Source organism: Pseudopipra pipra, chromosome 1, assembly GCF_036250125.1.
Source record: "Pseudopipra pipra isolate bDixPip1 chromosome 1, bDixPip1.hap1, whole genome shotgun sequence".
In the NCBI taxonomy this organism is placed as follows: Eukaryota; Metazoa; Chordata; class Aves; order Passeriformes; family Pipridae; genus Pseudopipra; species Pseudopipra pipra.
The window spans coordinates 74,205,606-74,225,952 of NC_087549.1; the positions used below are offsets into that span (position 1 = coordinate 74,205,606).

Consider the following 20,347-nt stretch of genomic DNA (forward strand, 5'->3'; position numbering starts at 1 on the left):
AAGCTGAAGACAACTGTTCTTAATGACAGATACCCAGTCCCACGACTTCCTTTAGTATTCTTGCCATTTCATGTTTCTATCAGCTATTCGCAAAGCCTAACCCACACCATGATTCTATTACTCTGTTGGAGTAATAAGACTCAAGTCTTGGCTCAAGTACAAGTCAGGACAGACCTACTGCACATGTGAAAGCACACACTGTCTTTTGAGTTCTAACAAATAATTACATTCTCAAAAGACACATCACTGCTACCTGTGTACAACACTACCTTGACCCCTGCTTCTTAAGTCAACCTGCGCCACTGCTAAAAATCTCAGGGAAAATCAGCTAGAAATCTTCAAGGTATAGTTTTTGTGAGCATTCAAATAGGAACTGCAGAAAAAATATGTGCAAAACAAACACATGCTGCACTAAATATTAATTACAAGTAGTTGAACAGGTACAACCCCACTAGAGAGATGTCCCCTCACTCCAGTCTTTATGCCTGCTGTAATACTGTGAAATTACTTAACTGTAGAATACAAAAGGGCTCATTCTGCAAGCTTAAATTATACAATTCTATGTACACAAAAATAAATAGTTTTATTGTGACAGCCAATATCAATTTTCAGCCAAAGCTGTTTCTGCCACAATTACACAAGCTCAACTAAAGTGTATTAAGATACACTTCTGTTAGAGTAAGATAACTTAAATATGAACAAAGCTTTCTGCATTTTGGTCCAATTTTTAGAATATAGCAGGAGCCCACGATTCTTATTGACTTCGGAAAACAAAGAATGCTCAGCATCTGTATTTTCTTGGGTTTTTTTTCAAGTGGTGTTTTTTGGTTTTTGATTTTTCTTTTTTCTAGTGCAAAATGGTTCTGTTTTGAGGGAATTACTTGTATATTGGTTCTGGCAATGTTCCTGAGACCTATAATCAAGCTCATTTTTTCCTGTTTGCATATTACTGCAAGTAAGGATGATGATGCAGTTCAGACTCATATCACTGCAGCTGTGCAACTCCTTTTCTTTCATTTGGCTTGCAGTGATAACTAATAAAATTCAGTGAGCTTGTAAAGGAGTAAATGAAGACAGAATGCAAACATTCAGAAATCAGAAAAGTCAGCCAGCAGATGTATGATAACAAAATGGATTTTTCTCAGTCTTTCGCAACACTACTACACTAGCAGGAATAAAATAGCCTTGCAGTTTTCACTAAGAGCAGATTTTGAAATGCATTTAATGAGTAAGATCATTAAAATAGTTTCATCTTCATGTTAAATAAACAACTGTAAATTCTTTTCTATCAGTTGGTTAACATTTATAATCTTCACTGTGTATATTACACTTGTTTATCATATTGGAGTTTGGTTGTGCAAGCGGTCTAGAATTGCTCTGCAGAGTGATTAGATAATATTAAATTTTTGCTATATTCATAATTAGATTCTCATTAAAACATTCCACTGAAATATTTACTTGTTGGGAAGTGATGATTAGTCAGGAGCCAAGATGTTATCTTGAAAGTCAGGGGACAAAGAGTTGGGGAAAGGGAAGAAAGGAAGAATATTTCAACAATTAGGAAATGTTTCATTTTGAGCATATTCAGTAAAAAACCAGTACTTTGTTTCTGAAAAAAAAAAACAACACATGTTTTTGTGCAGCTTTTTTTTTGGAATCTTGCAGTACAGAGAACAGAAATTTGCAGAGTTTAATTCTAATTTACTATATAATAGGACAGGGCAACTAACCTTGTTAACTCAGTGACAAGTAATCCTCAAAATATTAGTGGAGCCTAGACACCACACACTTTCTCCAAGTCCTCAATTGTACACTATCTTTCTACTGATCTACAAATATTTTAATAATAACCTCCTGAAGTAGTCCTCCAGCTATATGCTCGACTAACCGTTTGCTTTCAAATATTTCTCTCTACCTGAAGATATTTCTTTCTAGTCATTAAAAAAACCCATAAATCCCAATTAAAAAATCCCAACAACAACAAACAAAAAAACAATACCTGGAAAGACACAAAAACAAATGTACTTTTTACCAAGAGAGAAGTAACAGGAGTTCAAAACTCTGATGAGGCATTGGTTTATTTTCTGTATTTAGATTTTTTTTCAGCAGTGGACTAGTCTTTTAACATTGTACCAGCTTTTTAGTATTTTAAAATGTATAAAGGAAAGTCACAAATTCTCATACATATCAAATACATATCTCAGATACAGATGTCCTAAACTTGAAACCCATCTCAAGCACGAAATTTCTGAAAAACTAGACAAAACCCTTCTGAAAGCCGAACAGCATACTACATACTTTAAGGTATATAACATGAGTTATTAGTATAAAAATATTCACAAACATGTTATTTGCTGTACTCAGAAATTGTGTAAAAATTATGTAAATATGGCCTGCTTACTTTTCATACAGGAAAGTAAGTTCTAGCAGTAGAAAAAAAGAGAAAGCTGGTATGAAAATACATAGGGTTTGGATATTACATCATGTACCTTTGGAAATTTCTTTCTTAAAATTGCTTTTGTACTTTCACATAAGGATTTATTTTCTAGAATTAACTTAAACTTCTTTTGGATCCCAGTCTTCAAAGCCAACTTGCAAACAACCTGTACAAGTAACTTCACTAGTTATAATATCTTCAGGTGAGTATAGTTATGCTCAAGGATCTGCAAGATTAATCCCCTTTTTGCAATTATATTTTCACAGAAATTGGTTGAAAATTTAACTTCCTATTTACATGAATAGAGCAGCTTATTCAACAGCTACATTAATCTGTCTGTTCTCCACATCCTCTGTGGTAAGGAAGCAAATGAGAAAGGACTTCCCATACATGTAAGTATACCAAAAGTATGCCAGGGAGGTCAGATGAAGAACCAAATAACTCCTTCCTGTCCCAAAAGTAAGATCATTTCATATTTGCTATAACAAGACAAATAGATGTGCTTTATGATCTCCATTTATATAATTTCTTTTTGTCCCATTTCATTTTCTAGCATCCCTGTAGCTGGAAACCTGTAGTACCTTTCACAGCTCAGAAGGCTGAATTAAAGCTTGCTCCAACAAAGGCACCCTAGCAACTTTGGAGCATGGAGAAAATGAAGTTTAGGGAATTGAATCTCAGGAGATAGCAACATAACAAGACAAAGTCATATACCTAGGGAACCATGGAAAGATGAGAGGTCAAGAAGAGACGGGTAGAGCACCAAGCCTCTGTAAGCCATTCAACACATACCGGGATCTAGAAGCATTTCATTTCTTTTCAAACTACAAGTGCTCAAAACCATGGGGAATTCATATAATCACATGAAGCCAGCTCAGGTCTTCCTCAGCATACTAACAAGCTCAGTATTAGCCCTCCCAGACACTGACTGTCTGTCAAGCCACTGAGAGACAGCTACACGTGTATTATTTATGTCATTCTATTACATAAGAATGCAGATAAAGTCTTGTTCAGAACAACTTGCTTCTGGAGATTGTGTTAACTTACTATGAAGTGCCAAAGATAATGAAGATTAAGTTATTCTAATTCAAAAATCACATGACAGCATCCAGAGGTCCTAACAATTCAGAAAGGATTTTACCGTATTGGGCAAAAATTGCTAATGGATAAAAGTGAGCTTTTTACATACTATGCATGTCCCCCCTACAATAAAATATATCACACTAGAGAAACAAAACTGAGGCACAACATGGTCACTGCATAGAAATTCTTGTGCTGCAGAACTACAGCTTCATTAGGGCTAAACTTAACTAATGCAGAAAAGCAAAACCTACAGAAAAAATAACACAATGCCAGATGACATCTGTAATCCAAATCTATGCAGTGTCTTACTCAGAAAGCATTTTCAGACGTGGTAACAAAGAACAATATTGCAAAACTACTTTAAACAACCAAAATTAAAGAAACTCAGTGAAGACAATAAGGCTTTACCATGAAATTACAATGATAATGCAGAACATCAGTTCTACTGACAGTGATGCAACAGAAGAAATTGAAGAAAGTAAACTTTAACTATGAACAGACTGCTGTAGAAAATGCTTTTACATTAGACAATAAAAGCTGCAGCAGGTGTTGCTGAAAACTTCATCATTATTATTATTATTATTATTATTATTATTATTATTATTATTATTATTATTATTACAACCCCCTCTGGGCACCGCTCAAATATATTGGAGTCAATAGGGTACAGCATAAAATTGAAAGAAAATACTCATTAAGAGTAGCACAAAATCAAAACAGTACTGTTGAATAGCACCTCAGTAAACTACAAGATGCTCGCTAAAAGCTCTTAAAGTATAGATTTTCCTTAAAGCACCAAGGATTTCTTGGGATTTAACCTGGAGGGAAGGAGTGCAGGAACAGATATTGGTATATGACTGGTATAAATAATCTGATAACAGTAGACAGAAACAGGCCACAATCAGACTTCTGTTGCCTGAAATCCTCATCTGGCATGTTGACACTGGAACTTCCCCTAAATAACCCCTAAAAGAACAAGAACTGTGTCTGACTTGAAACAATCACGGCAACCACTTCAGTATTACAGAGATAGCAACCAATGTACTATATCCTAAAATCCGTCATTGCAAGTGTTAAGTTGTATTTTGCCCTCAGCTCTTGGGAGAGCTGAACAAACATCAGGAAATACCTTGCTGAATTCGAGGATTAACACAAAGAATAGTCTCCTGCAGACCTGACCTTGCATTCAAAAAGTGTTGACCATTCTCTGTGCCAGTGAGATCAAGCAGTCACAGACAGCCAGCTTATTGCAGCAACATGAAGTCACTCAGTTTCCTTTATTGGGAATACCTTGCTCTGATTTCTAGCCTAATTTTTTATATGCTACACACAACCTATGAGGTGATTAATTTTCCTGCTGAAGGCCTAACTGACTTGCCTGGCCTTATTTTATGTGACCTGAGGTCCAAGTCACATGGGGAGATGCAAAGTGTCTATGAATCCTCTGAAGGGAAGGTTCAGCCCTCACAAGATAGGAATCTTTGCCATATTAAAGTGTGTAACATCATTTTCATACCTATTTTACTCTTCTCCAGATATTCTACCTGACACCAGCAACTGACAGAAAATAAGTACCCTATCTCCCTTAAGGGACCAATACTGTCTCTCTCCATGTAACACATACATGCAAGCTGTCTAAAATAAAGGTAAATGTTACTCTCCAAATCTAAAAAAAAAAGCTAAGGGTTTGTGAAAAGAATGGATTAGTCATACCAAGTCTGACAAAAAGGATATCTAATCTAAATGTGAGGCTACCTTCACACTTTTATTAACATCAAGAAAACACCATATTTATTTATTCATTTCCACATGTTTCTCTCTTGCGTATATTCAGGTCCAGGAAAGTTTGAGAAGTAATAACTTGGTCTCTGAAACCTGCATAAAAAGTTAGATGACATCTCTAGGGGGAAAAAAATCTACATCTTACCAAAATTTTCCAGTATTCCACTCTGTGTTAGCTAGTTTTCCCCTTCATCCACCAGTTTTGTTGTCTGATCTATTTCACTGCTCACCACTTTATATAAACTTAGAAAAGTAATGCAATTATTCTTCAATAATCAACTATCCTCAGTTTCTATATTATTTTTAAAGCATTAAAAGCTAATTGATCACAAAGGGGAAAATTTTAAGCCACACTATCCTCTCTCAAATTATATTTTCCATGGTCTACATACAAAGTTATAAATTATAATTTCAGTAAAATTGTACATCATCATAGAATCATTATAGAACCATAGAAATTTTGTCTGGAAGTGACTTAGTCTCACCTCCCACTAAAAAAATATGATAATTTCCAACACCAGATCAGGATTTATGTAGTTGACTGGAAGAGATCAAACTCACAGCCTTTCTGATCACCTCTTCCATTACAATGGTATTGTCTCCATGAAAAAAAATTTCCTGTGTCCAGTCTGAACTCCCCAAGCTACAATTTATGGCTATTGCCCCCTGCTAAACTATATACCACCACTGAAAGAAGTTTGGTGCCATTATCTTTGTCACACTTTTTGATGTTATTGTGGGCTAACCTAAGGTTAACCCTTAACCTCCTCTTCACCTGACCCAGCTCCCTAAAAATCCCAGCTCCTTAACCTCTCCTATCACATCATGTGGTCTAGGCCTCTGACGAGTTTAGTATCCCCCCACTGGATTACTTCCAGTTTCTTGACATTCCTCTGTATTGGAGGTTACCAAAGTGACATACAGTTGTCCAAGAAGCAGCTATGCCAGCTCCAGGTACAGGTGGTAACAGCTTCCTTCAGTCTGCTAGCCATGTTCCTCCTTCCTTCTAATGTATCAGTACACAGATAGTTTTGTCTGCAGTGAAAGCACACCGCTGGCTCCTACTCAGCTTGACATTCTTAATAATCACAGGTCCTTTTCAGCAGGGTTGTGACTCAGCCAGGTGCTTCCCAGCCATGGTGTTATTTCACTTCAGATGCAGAATTTTAGTCTGCTCTGTTTTAAATACATGAGTTTCCTATTGGCTAAGTCCTCAGTTCATTCAAGGTCTCAGGACGATTTAAGATTTAAGCTTAATTTGGCTTTCCACGCATCACTCTAATTGAGTATCATTCATAAATTTGCTGAGGGAGCATTCTGTTCAGTTCTGTCATCCAAGTCACTGCAGAATTGAATAGCAGGAGTACCAGAATCAACCCTTGAGGTATTTCACTTCTGACTGTCTGTTAACTGATCGAGCTATTTATTACTACCCTTTCAGTACAGTAGTCCAGCCAATTTTCAGCCCACTCAATACCCAGTCTGTGCTTCCTCAGCTTACTGTTGACATCAGTGTGGGAAAAGGCATCAGAAGTTTTAATTAAGTTACAGTTATACCATATCACATATGCTCCCTTCATTCACAGTCAAATGTTTCATCCTAGAAGGCAATCAGATTAGCAAAATGCTGACTGCACTTCATAAATCTGTGTTTGCCCTTGCTATTCACATGCTTACCCTGTCTAGAAACAAGTGCCAAGACAGTGTGTTCAATGGTCTTCCTGGAGACTAACACTGACCTGTATATCCCTGTACTGTTCTCCTTATTTTGGCAAAGACTGGTATAACGTTAGTCTTCTTCTATTTCTCAGGACTTGCCTTCATTACGATTTTTCCACTTGGATGACAGCTGCCTTGCAATCCTGTTACCTGAATGAACTCATGTCAATCTTGGCACAGAGCTCCAAAAAGCTGAATACGTCCATTTTCCCAAAACAGTCCTGTGTCTCTTCCATGTTACTTTCCCTTGTCTGGGAACAGCTGAACAAAACAGAAAATTTCTGCTTTTTCTATCTTATCCAACATTAGATTGCCTCCAGCATTCACCCATGGACACACATTTCCCTGAGTACCCTCAGGAAAATACTTCCAGCATCCTTTCCTGTTATTTGAAACCCTCAACTTCATCTCCAAATAGGCCTTCCTGATTTCAATTTGCTTTCTCCAGAAATAATGAAGGAGAAATTAAAGTAACTATATGAAGCACTACAGCAGAATTGCATTCAACCTGAAGACAAGAATAGGCCTAAGGTTAGGAATCAAATTCTATATTCTTTGAAGTAATGGTGTAAGCTTTTTCTTCACTGACATAAGGCATTGCATGTCGAAACTTTCATCCAGTAGGGAGTGTATGTAAAAAACTTCCAAAAAGTCTCAGCAAACTTAGCAGAACAAGAAAGGAAAACAATGAGTTTTTCCCTGCTATAGAGTAACTACTCTGCCATTAAAAAAAAAAATAAAAAAATACAGCTGATTATGTACTTTTTAATCCCCTTATTAAAGTGAATGGAATTGAAGTAAGCTTTCCTATACTGTGCTTTTCAGTAATGAATAGAAACATTTTGAAGTTTGCATGGTATTTTATTATGCATTATATTATTTTATAATCCATTTTATAATCTTGGACTCCAGAGAAAAAAGGCAGGGTTACACCACTACTACAAGGACACACTGATGCCACCATCTGATGAATCTTTCAAGTACATACTGAGAAAACAAATGCTAAGAATAAACACACTCAACTAGGAAGGACTATGTGAAGAACATTCAAATTAAAATCAAAATTATTTTACTTTGAGTAACTTGTGCATCTTTGTCAATGTTAACAAAATCCTTTTCAATGTTAACCTGAAGATTCATGCTTTTCTTAAGTCAGTCCATTCATCCCTCACCACAATCGCTGATGAGAGTTTGAACAACCTCTATGCCTATTTTTCCATTTTCAAGTAATGGAGATTATTAATACCGATTAGGAATCAAGAAAGTCAATAAAAAACCTATTCAAATTTAAGTGCCACAAAGCAGAAATCTTCACAAATCTCTAAAATGCTGAACAGAAGAGATACAAATTAATATTATTTTATTAAAAGACTTCACTTCTCTGTATGCATACATGTGCACTGCTACACTCAAAGGAGCCATTGACTGTACTCACACAGGCATGAACTGTGCAAGCAGTGCAGGGACATCAATGATGCCCATGTATCTGAACAACACAAGATTCGTGGAACCACAATATATATTTTTTTAAATACTCTACCAAATGAACCAGAAGAACATTAACATCTATCATCATACGACATCTTCACATCAGGGAAGGCTTGTAATGAGAAGGTGCATTTGCTATTAGAGAAACTTTTAATGGTGAAAAAATTAAAAGGGTAAATATTAAGGTGCCTAAGTTAGACTCACAGAAAAGCTTCCATGTTTTTTCCCTTTAACTGTTGACCTTGTAAAAGATATTGACTATGCCTATAAATCTTGCATTATAACTACAAATTAACAGCCTACCTTGCTTAATAAAAGCTAACAACAAAAAAAGGGACACAACATACTATTCAAATTTAGTGTAAGAAACCATAACATTGCAAGACCACAGATAAACTGAGAGGTAGTAGGCACATTTGTCAACACAACAAAATCAGAAGCTAAACTGTGTGTGTGTGGGGGGAAAACTGAGAAGATCTTCACATGAATCTCACGCTAGATGAAAAGATGAAAAGAAGAGGAAACACATTGGTTTCTCTTTACACTAAACTGATGACAATCAAACAGATTTCTTTAAATCTTTTCATTTCCAACACATTAAGGAAATGCAACTAGGTATGGCTTTAGCAAAGCAAGGTGCACTAAAACTACCTTACAGTGCGATGGCACTCGCTCTCTCTCACACACACTGAAACAATCTAGCAGGATTTTAAGTATTGGACAATTTCTCATGCCAAATATGGGAATATAGTTGCATATCACCCAAACACAACTGGCGCAGAAAGTAGTTCTTCATTTCTTTTTACCTTTTTACACATTTGAGGAATAAACTCTAGTTCACTTCTCTAAAATTAAATGGAAAGTGCTTAGCAGACTTACCATCAGCCTTTAAATATTCACGTATTACTAAAGAAAAAAGGATATTCTTTTAAGCCATTACCATGGCTTAGCTCTTCTACATTTAGGTAGACATCACTGTGGCATATGCTATCAATTAATTTATATTTTTATGTATGACAGTGAATTTGGCAGGCAACAGTACAGCAACAGCAGCACTGCTCATTCAGAATCAGCAAACAGGCACTGCGTCAAACCTCGCTATGAAATTTATTATGGACAACTGTTCATGTTCTACAGTTTGTCATGTAATCTCAGCATGACAAACCTCTAAAGGGTATGCTGGTGCTGCATATAGGCTGTGGAGTCCTCACAAATCTTGACAGACTGAAGCATGGAGAAGTCACTGTTAAGTGACTTTTTACATTGGTTTTCCATCCCAATATGCGTCGCAGTGGTACACCCAGTCCTACTTTCAGAGACAGAGCTATTTAGCTAGTGTTGTACCTGGCTTCACAATGCGTTTGTTGTGCACACAGAAAGGGCATAGGATGAAACTATATCGCTAATTTAATCTCAAGAATTCATTCACTGCTTATATAAGCCTTTAAAGATTCCTAGAGAATGTGAAAGCAGGAAGTAATGCTGGGGGTTTTTTTGCAGCTGAAGCATCATACATAATGATAAAGGTTTCAGAAAGGTGTCAATGCACATGTTGCAGACAGAGCTGCGCCTAACTGCCTTCCTGTGGTTGTAGCCATACAAAACCTAACCCAGGTTTTTACATGCCTGAAAATCTTTAGCCAGTAGAACACCATCTTGGAGTTGTACCAGGCAACTACCTTACTCTGTGATAAGAATGAATACTGTTTAGTTGGTCCCTGCCACCATTTGTGGTACACTAATAAACAAAACACTAATCCAAAGAATCATCTATTTCCACAGCAAAGGCCACTGAAAACATATGGTAAGAGAAACGGTACCTCTCTATTCACTGTGACCTGGAACAAACAGAACAGCAAAAAATGTGTTGGAACAGGTTTTTGTGTGCAAGTACTGCTTTGTGAAATAAAAATACAAATTTTAAAAAATAAAACAAAACCAGAGATTGTTTAAGGAGTCCATTTTACTCTTCTAAACAAAATTAGTAATCCTGTATTAATTCAAAATTACTAAATTCTGCAATGTCACAGTTTTGAAGATATTAATTCACTAAAAATTATTATGCTATTGACTGACAGAAGAATGCAGTAGATCTTCCATTTCATCAGACCTAGTACAAAATTGAGAATTTTCAAGTGAATCTGCTGACTTATTATGAAGAATCAGGCCTATTTATAGCATCAGATGTACTTACTCTGAAGAAGTCTGTCAACAAAAGCTTCAACTAATGACCTAGATTGACAGAGAGGCGAACAAAAACGGGCCTAACTATGTACAGGAAAAAAAAAAAAAAAGAAAGAAAGAAAGAAAAAAAATCAAAAACTACATTGAAAAAGAAAAATAGTATCTTCCAGGGATACCAATTGTAAAATCTAAAGCAAAGAGGTACTTCAGAAAATAATAACACACTAAAAATACAAAGAGGATTTTACCAAGATGTGTTACTCTGCTGGAATCAGATGGGGTGAAAAAAACATTCACCAGTTTTGAGGCAACATACAGTACAATTCTTAAATCTACCTATTTACTTCAAGACTCTGAATATTATGAAATACATAGAAGTGATAAAGTCAGAAACTTTTTCCATTATGCTTTTTTTTTCATTTTTCACTGAAAAAATTTGTTGAAAGTTGCCTAGCAATGTGAACATAAACTAAAAGATTTCCCAAACAAAGAGGCTGGTAATGGTATACAAAAGGCTCAATTTAAATCTTATTTACACAGTCAAGCACTTAATTTCACTGTGTTACTGTTGGGGTAGATGGATAATCATGACCATGGGATAACACTGCAACATGAATTGCAGGTTAGAGTGATGGAATACCACTAAGCAGCAAAATGTCATTCTGGATTAGTCAGATCATTATGTCGGAGGGCGCTAGATATCCAAGGAAGGGAAGCTTAGCACAGACAAGTACTAGTAATGCAAGAGATATGGGACTGTCTGAAAAATGTAAAGCATAATGCTTTTTGAGGACTCCAGGAAAAATAAATGTGGCAACTGAAGGAACCGAGATGAAATTTGAGAAGCACGGCTCACATTTTGAAGCAACTAAGGAAACAGACTACAAGCAGCTTTTTGCTATGTCACAATCCAGACTGAAGAAACTGAGGGAATATTAATAGAAATAGAAGTATTACTCCATAAACTGTGAAGTAGATAACCAGTGGCAGGTTTTCACTTACAAAAGTGGATGTCTCAAGTTATTATTACCCCAAAAGGTAAATTTCTGCACACCGGAAAACAAGATTTCGTATCATGTGGTGTAAAATAAGGGGACAAAGAGCTATGACAGATCAAAGACCCCCCCACCCCACACAGAGTCTTACAGGCTCACAATGAAGGAATGCTCTGAAGAGATAAATAGAGGATACATGACCTGAAGGCTCAGGGGAGAATAATGACATGATTAATCACAACTGTTGAAAAGAAAGCTAAACTCATCTCCTTGCCAAGGGAAACCCAAGGGTGCCTTTGTTTTAGACAAACTGACTACATCAGCAAAGTATTTCTACCCTTTTGCTTAACTGCCTGTCCCTGAATGAAAGAAATGAAGACCCAGAGCAAAACAAAGCTAGTTTTAGGGGTTAAGTTAGTTTTAGCTTGTTTTAGCTTCTGGTTAAAATAGCATAACTTCTATATGTACTGGATCTGCTTATAAATTATGATTCTATAAATCTACTCAAAGTATATTTCACTCATATAATGGTAATAGGTATTTAGATTATTGTTTTATGCTTTTCTGCAGAGCCCAGCCATGCCCTCAGTAAGTGACTTTGCCTGCTGTCATTCCACCCACAATGAACTCACAATGCAACAGCACAGACTCCAGGCAAGAGGGGTGAGTGAGATGGGATACACCCCCTGGGAGACCAGCCTCCCTCCCCAGTGGTTGCCAATCTGGAGCTTCAGGCACACAGGACAGCTCACTCTATTGAATTCAGAGAGTGATCGAGGAAGGAATAAGGTCCCCCACTGGGGATCTTGCAGGATAGCTTTATATGAATTATATGGAGCACTTAATGAACCAAGTAACGTCTCAGCTTTGTATCAAGTTTGCAAGACCTCAGGACTGAGCCTTGCCAGGCTTTAACTGTCTGAGCTTTCCTTCATCTGCCTGCAGCTTTGTTTTACTTGGTTTAGCTGTAACAGCAACATTTGTAATGGAGCAGGTACCTCCAGCCAATTTGTTACAACATGATAGATCAGGAGATAGAAGTATCAAGCAGTCATACCGTGCAGAGCAAAGTATTTAATGTCACTAACATGACGAGATACAGTGGCCTTCAAGAGTAAAGGCAGAGTAGCATAGTACAGGCATGAAGGGAAAAGACCTGGTGCACCAACTTGGCCCTGGAGATGCCATGGCTATAAATAACTCACCCAAGCCAGCGTGGACAGAACCATCTTCCTTTCTGGTGACTGGGGGATGCTCAGCATACTCTAGATAATTCACATTTATATTGTGTCAATTGTACGGTGCAATTGCTTTACTCCACTAACCGTAATTTCTAATTCAATTGTGATTTGAGTGTACTGTTGTGTCACTGTGCTAAGTCAAAATCCCCTGTAACTGCAAGTAATGTCAAATTAATTGAACTTTGTACTATATATTAAAAAGTCCTCCACGTGGAATATCTAAAATGTTATGGTCAAAGAGCATTGCACTCTGATAAAGTCTCAACAATAAAAAAGGTAATATCCTAGAAAAGATATGTCAAAACTTAAGCTGCTATCATCTCATCATATCTACCACATAAAGAAAATTAAAATGAAATCTCTTAACAATAATAAAAAGGAGAAAAACCTCTTTGGACCACATGACTTGGATTTGCTCTTTGCATAGAAAAAAAAAATAAATGCATGTATAAAGAGTAGCAAGGAACCCACACAAAAAGTCTGGCTTCACTGTTAAACATGTTAGAGGTTATAGCTGTAAAGCCTTCTTCCAAAACCAAGTTAGCGATGTTCTACCTAAAAATGCAATGTTAACATTGAAGGAAAGAATTATGAATTAAGCAGTTAATTTGTCTAGAACTTTATTATGAATCTTCAAATCCTTTTTTTAAAGAATAATGTTCTTTGTTGGTCTTTTATCCTTTTACACTGGAAATGTTCTCATCAGAAGCAACTATAGAATAAGTTTCTGACACCAAAAATGTCAGATAAATGCATTTTCACCACAGAGGAAGAAAAAAAGAGAACTATATGCTCCACATGCTAAAATCAATTTATTGTGTGATTCTAAACTGATTTATCATTATCATAACTATGTAACTCCCAGCCTAAGTTAAGATTATTTGGGTAGTAATGCACCTTAACTCAGGGTCAGACTTAAGTTTAAACTTAGTGTAGCATTTGCTGGGTTCTCGTATTCACGTATGGGGATAAACAGAATTGTAACTTATCAAAACACAGCATGCATAACATTCAACTACCCCTGAAATAGTTTAGTGTAGAAATACACAAGATTTTAACTATGCCCAGGAACTTGTACTTTCATTTAGCAACAAAAGTATCCAGAGTAGAAAATGTCATCACCTGAGAAAACACACAGAAACTGATGGGCAAACACAATAGAAGTAGTCAAGTTTTCAAAATTCCATAAAAGGAATCAAATATGCAAAAAAATTACAAAATTAAATCTCCATGAAAACTCCCTTTCAATGTGGAAGTTGTAAGAGCAAGCTGCATGAAAAGTATGGTAAGACAACTTAAAGCAAAAGGGTCACTATGGAATATAGAAAGTGCTTTTAATGGTTTACTTTCGTTTCCAGAGAAGATAGAAGAAACAAAACCGACTGAAACTAACTGAAGCATTCATAGTTTGGTCTTTTAACTGCACTTTATTTTCTGTGTAGAACTGGTATGCTGGTTTTGTAAGCCATGAAACTCAAAGCTTAAAACTTTTTTATGCAAATGAAAATTACTGTTGATGGATATTACTTAATTCAAGCATAGAAGGAGAAAAATACTGAAAAATACAGGTTTGATAGCTAAGTCTCAGGAACATAAAGACTGCGACTTGCTTTTAGACAAGGAAGAGGGGCAGAGTTGGGGGAGACACCCCCCAACCTTCTACTTCCCTGTAGGCACATTATGTTGCACTTTCTGAATCATGCTTTGAAGTATATGTTTACAGCAGCTGTGTTAAAAAGCCCAATACTTGAAAACAAGTTGGCACATTGATCCAACTGCCCTTCATCAAAAAGGAAATATATATACAATATACTTGACCTTCCAAAGCACAAATCTGCCATCTCCTCTTTTCATATTTTTTAATTGCTCATCTCCCCTACAGCATTCCCCACGTGGCTGCATAAGTACTTCTTTGTCAGTACGAGAGAGATGTATCAGTACAGAAAAAGGCACAACTTGACACGCCCCTTCTAAGTATTTTAAGCTCAGTTAGATCAAATGACTTTAAGGTGAGGTGAAATTAAGAATCTCTTCCACTATCGCTGGTTAAAAGAGTTGGGTTTAGGAGTGAAAACATTTTATGTTTAAAAAAGCCCCAACGAATAATAGAAGAGAGAGAAAGTAAGCAATGATCTTAAAAAGTTATAAATGTAATATGTTAAAATGTTAGAAATTTAATATATTTAATTTAAATTCTATTGACTGTGAGATCAGTATGATTATTTTCATAGGGTATCTGTATTTCAAGTTTGAAATCCTTCCTCTAATGGCAAAAAAATAAGTTAAGGCAGAAGCACTTGAGGATCATCAGAAGTGTGTTCATATACTGGATACATGATAAGAAAGGATATTTTGCCTTTCTTTGTGATGGTCTTTATTATCACTTTAAATTAGCATTAGACTGAACTGTCGCTAAGTGGCATTCTATCCCGCCTCTCTGAAATTCTTGGCTTTGAAATACTAATTTTTTAACATTATTGTAAGTCAAAATAGCATCATGTTTAACTCGAATTTTATTCTGATAATTAGCATTTTCTTCCCTCTCTTCAAAGATGGTTTTGCTGGGAAGCCATATCACCTCAATACTCTTCTATCAGACTAAATCTTCACAGGAGCCTTTCCACTGCCAGTTCATTTCAAACAATCCCAAAGATATATATTTTGGATTATCACCACATCCTTTTATCAATGAAATAATGTATAGTTTCTTCATACTGCAACTAATATGGCTACTGCACCTTCATCATGACTTAAAAGATACAGGGCTCTGAATAGGCTTGTCTTGTTAACTGCTGTTTCCTCAGAAGCATGACATGAATACACTCATGGCTACTCCAAAGAGCTGTGTGAAACCAGCCCCAGACTAAATCAAGAACTTGAGAAGCCAATAGAACAGAGTGTGTAGTAAGTATATTAAATTATTTCCTTCTTCTCTAGCCACTGTGATGGCACTCTTCAAAACTTCTCCACTCAACTTGCCATTTCCAGTACTGGGATTGTACATCACAAAAGAAATACTCATCAGCTCAAGGATGTATTTGAGAAGCACTAACTGTACTCCAAAGCTTTGTATTTCAATAATGAGTTGGTCCATCCAGCAATTAGCAGCATGGTATCCACTGTATAGACTTGTCTTACTCAAAGCACATCAAACAGCCAAGTTTAATTCTTGTCTAAAATCAATATATTAATGAAAACAGAAGAGGAATATCTCTTGGGAATATTTTAAAGCCTGATTGGAAAAAAGGGAGTTTGATAACTAAGGAAGTGAATATATTGGCATGCTACTTAGAGAGATTATGAAAGAAATATATATTGATTGAATATAATTAGCATGGGTTTGAAATAGAGTTGCTAAAACTTTAAAAGGCAGAAATAGAGCCTGCTGTTTGAAGGGAAGCAAGACACGAATATATCATAATTGAACCTATTTAGAAAACCTGCCAAATACTTAATGTTACTAGAGTAATTACTGGTTCCTACAGTGCAAGAATGGGATTTTATTTTGATGAATATATGTATTATAATATGGCATGAATTATATTTGGGAAAAGAGTGCATATGTCATTCTGTAATCAGACTTGGGGCCCAATACTTGGATGACTGTATGAAATGTCATGTCCTGCTGGTCAGACTAGATGATTTATTTCACAAGCCTCTTCTGGACTTAAGGACTCAAAAAAAAATTGTCTGAATTGAAACATCCATCTAGGTATGTGATTTCTTTCTAAAACTTCAGTCATGATATAAAGACACAGGGAAAACAATCTGACAGAGCAAAAAAAACCCCAAGAAAATTAATTTTCCAACTTCTACAGCCATGTCTATCTGCAGTTTTTCTCACATCTACATATATAAGATGTGCATTGCATACATAACCCTGTTTCCAAAGAGTACTAACACCTAATGTAGAAACTCAGTTATACTACCCGTATTTAATACTAACATGCATTACAACCCTTAGTAATTACTGCCCTGAATGTGATTTTTAGTGTTATTTCAAGTCACAATTTCTTGACAAACAACTAGCTTTTTAATGGAAAAAAACAGTACATATTTAAAAGTAACATAAGTAACTTTAGAAAAAAAATACAAGTCTTATAAAGCCAAAAAAATCCCCCAAAACCCAAAATCAAAAGCCACCAGCAACAAAAAAGCCAAAGTCTTCTGTTTTCTCCGGAATCAGCAATATGATTTAAAGAATATATTACTTATTTAAACAGTGTGAAAAATATTCAAAAAATCTTGAAGTCTAAATTTTTTTCTGGAGAGGAAAAAAAGAAATGAAAACATGCAACTGGAAACAAATACCTTTATTTGAAATAAAATGATTCAAAAGAAATATTAAACATTGCATAACCTGTTCTTTGCAGAAGTTTTCTGAAAGGGAAAGCTGTTCTCTGAAACAGGTCACTGCTAAGATGCTAAAGAATCTAGAGTCCCAAAGAACCAAAAACAAATGTATGATACAATTTCTGAGTTGAATATAGCTGCATATATTTGAATATATGTCCATACTTCAAGATGGATCTCACTCTTAGGGAATTAATTTATCTCATGTTTTGCAAGTGGTTTAAAAAAAAACCAAAAAACTGCCAAAACAAGCCTCTGCTAGGTCATTACAATCCTCCTCAGCTTCCAAGGGAGTAGTTTCTGTATGCCAAGAACCAAAGTACTGTGAACCATTTATGTCTGGAGACTTCCAGGAAAAGCATCAGCTTCAATACATATTTACTCAAAAGGCTCCCCAGCAGCTATTTCTACCTTCAAAACAGCATCATCAATAGCTCTCATTCCAGCATGTTTTTTAACAAGTGGATTCAGAATTTTCTTTCACAGGTGGAAATTCCCTATCAGAAACACATCATCCTTTTGGCAGAAGTAGTTGTATCTATCACATATGTCCTCACAAAACAGAGTGCTGATACCTCACTTTTGTGTTGAAAATTTTTTCCCATATTTACAGACACAAAACCAGATGACAAAGCAGAAACAGAAATAGCCTTATGTTTTCTAAAATCTATGAACCAGCGGGCCAAATGTGTCTGCCAGTATATCACAAGAAATAAAAAAAATCTTTCTTTGTAGGTTTTATAAAGCATGGAAAATTGAAATGTGTTTATTGGTTTAACACTAGTTGATGATTTCTCTTTACAGAAGTTGATAGTGTCTAAAAAACCCCAAACAAACAAAAACAACACCAAGGAAAACCCCCAAACAAAAATTTTACTTTCAGAGAAGTTATTAATCGTTCCTTTTCATGAGAACTACTTGAAAACAGCTAAGCCAAAGGTCACTGCCTGGCATCTCATGATTTCTTAGACATATGGCATATGATTCTGACCTTCCCTCCAGCAGTGCCTGGTAATTTAAGAAAGTTAGCAGCAAGGGATAAAAAATGGATTCATGTTCTGTATCTATCACTTCTCAACTGCATCTCTAAAGTCTGAAACCCAAAAGTGAATCAGCACACTTGTCCAGAGCTAAAACACAAATAAAATAGCTTATGCTTTAAAGCAAGGTGTTCCACAATGGCATTTCACAAAATAAACCTAATTCCTCAACAACAAAACACAGGCTTCAATTTCTAGTTTGACAGACACCCTCACCTTGAAAAGCATGTGGCCAAATCATCTGATCGAATCATTACAATCATGTATATCACTTTACATTCGACATATCAAGCACAATTTTTTAACTCAATACATTTTTTAGCCAAATAAATCTGTTCCTCAAAATAGGACAGCATAGAGATATGTGTACAAACTAAGCACAGCAAACTTCACGTTTTCTGAATAAATCATTTATGTTTCACATAGAAAATTTAGGTAGAGCAAATACATACAACATTTATTACTACTTCTCTGTGCCTTCCATGTATCCTGCCCTCTCCAAAGACTGAAAACACCTTTTACAGTCATCAGTATCATAAATAACACAGTTTACTCTGTTGCCATCACTCAAAGACAATGCTGTAGTTATTTCAGAAGTAACACATGAAGTTCCCCCAACTGTTCCTAGACAGTTAAAAAGTGCAAAGAAACCTTTTAACGCCAAGCATCAGCACAGATGAAGAAAATGTAACATACTTGATATGCTGAAACATACCTTAATTATGAACTCAATAATATTTACCTTTACTAGCAGTACTTTTGAATAACTGTATCTGTTTGTATTTCTAAAATTCTAGGTATGTCTTTGGCTACAGTAAATGGGCACACAGAGCAAAATCACATATGACACGGTAGAGCAATTCAATCCCTTCTAAAAAGCAGGGGACTACCCATTTGAACAATCAGATGGTAGCCTTACCTAAAATTTTCCCAACAGAACATTAAATAATGGAAGTATGTCAAAATGTACAGTATTGTGGAGAAAAGAAAAAGCCCAAAAGTAAGTTTGGGGTTTGTTGTGTACTTTTTTATTATTATTTTTATTTCAAATCTTTACTATCAAATAAATTAATATTAGAGTTACAGGGCTTTCCCAGTAGTGAGTGTGGCTGAACATAAATATGTGCCATTAAGGTGAATTTACTGAAGTTACCATTTACTCTGAGAAATACATTCAAATATTTTAAAAAAAAATCAAGTCTCATTTTTGAGCTTAATACAGTCTTCCAGCTTCAAGATACAAGGTCTGACTAGAGATACTTGTCAAGAAAGAAGTTCACTTAAGAGAACATCTGTAAAATTCTGGTACCTTGCACTGAAATAATTCAAGAGATTATCCTTTAAGTCAGCAATACCTTAGGTTGGCTAGCTAGGCTATTCTTGGTGATAAGAGAATGCAGAACTCTTTTATTACAGGCTCCTTTTTTCTATGGTTCACAGGAATCAGAAATAACTTTGCTAATATTCTACCGCTTAAAATATTTTTCATCTAATGGATTCAGCACCGATTCCCCCTAGTACTCAATTCATTGATTTATGGGGCTGAGAGGTTCATTTGCAAAACACGTGACCAGGCATAAACCAGCAATCATCACAATACCCAACACCTGAGAAGTACTTCTCACTATTCAGTGTTGTGATTCACATTCTAACATATATCTTCTACCTGTGTAACTTCCCTGTACATGTTTTCAACATCACCTAAGGCAGTTATTTTCCTATAAAGTAATACAGTAACACAGAATACTAGAAACACTAGTACATGCCCAAGTAACGTTATTATCATGGAAGAGAATATGCATGCCAACATCTAAACCATGGGCACTATCCATATGACATCATAAATCTCAAGACAAAACTCCATGTTACAACATTTCTTTCTTGCATTCCTCTTTTCAGAACAGAAAATGTGACTAACCTTTACCACCCAAGAGAGAGAACTGGTACACAGCAAAAAACCCCATGAAGAACGATGTCATAATTTTAATAAAATTTCTACTATTCAATAGCTATTATTCCTGTAGT

The 20,347-nt window shown here is 35.7% G+C and overlaps 1 protein-coding gene across 11 annotated transcripts in view; it reads right to left on the minus strand.

The window, feature by feature from the left end:
- The window catches only part of CTNND2 (catenin delta 2), a 632,676-nt gene that overhangs the window by 494,077 nt on the left and 118,252 nt on the right, over window positions 1-20,347 (minus strand). The window lies entirely within an intron of this gene.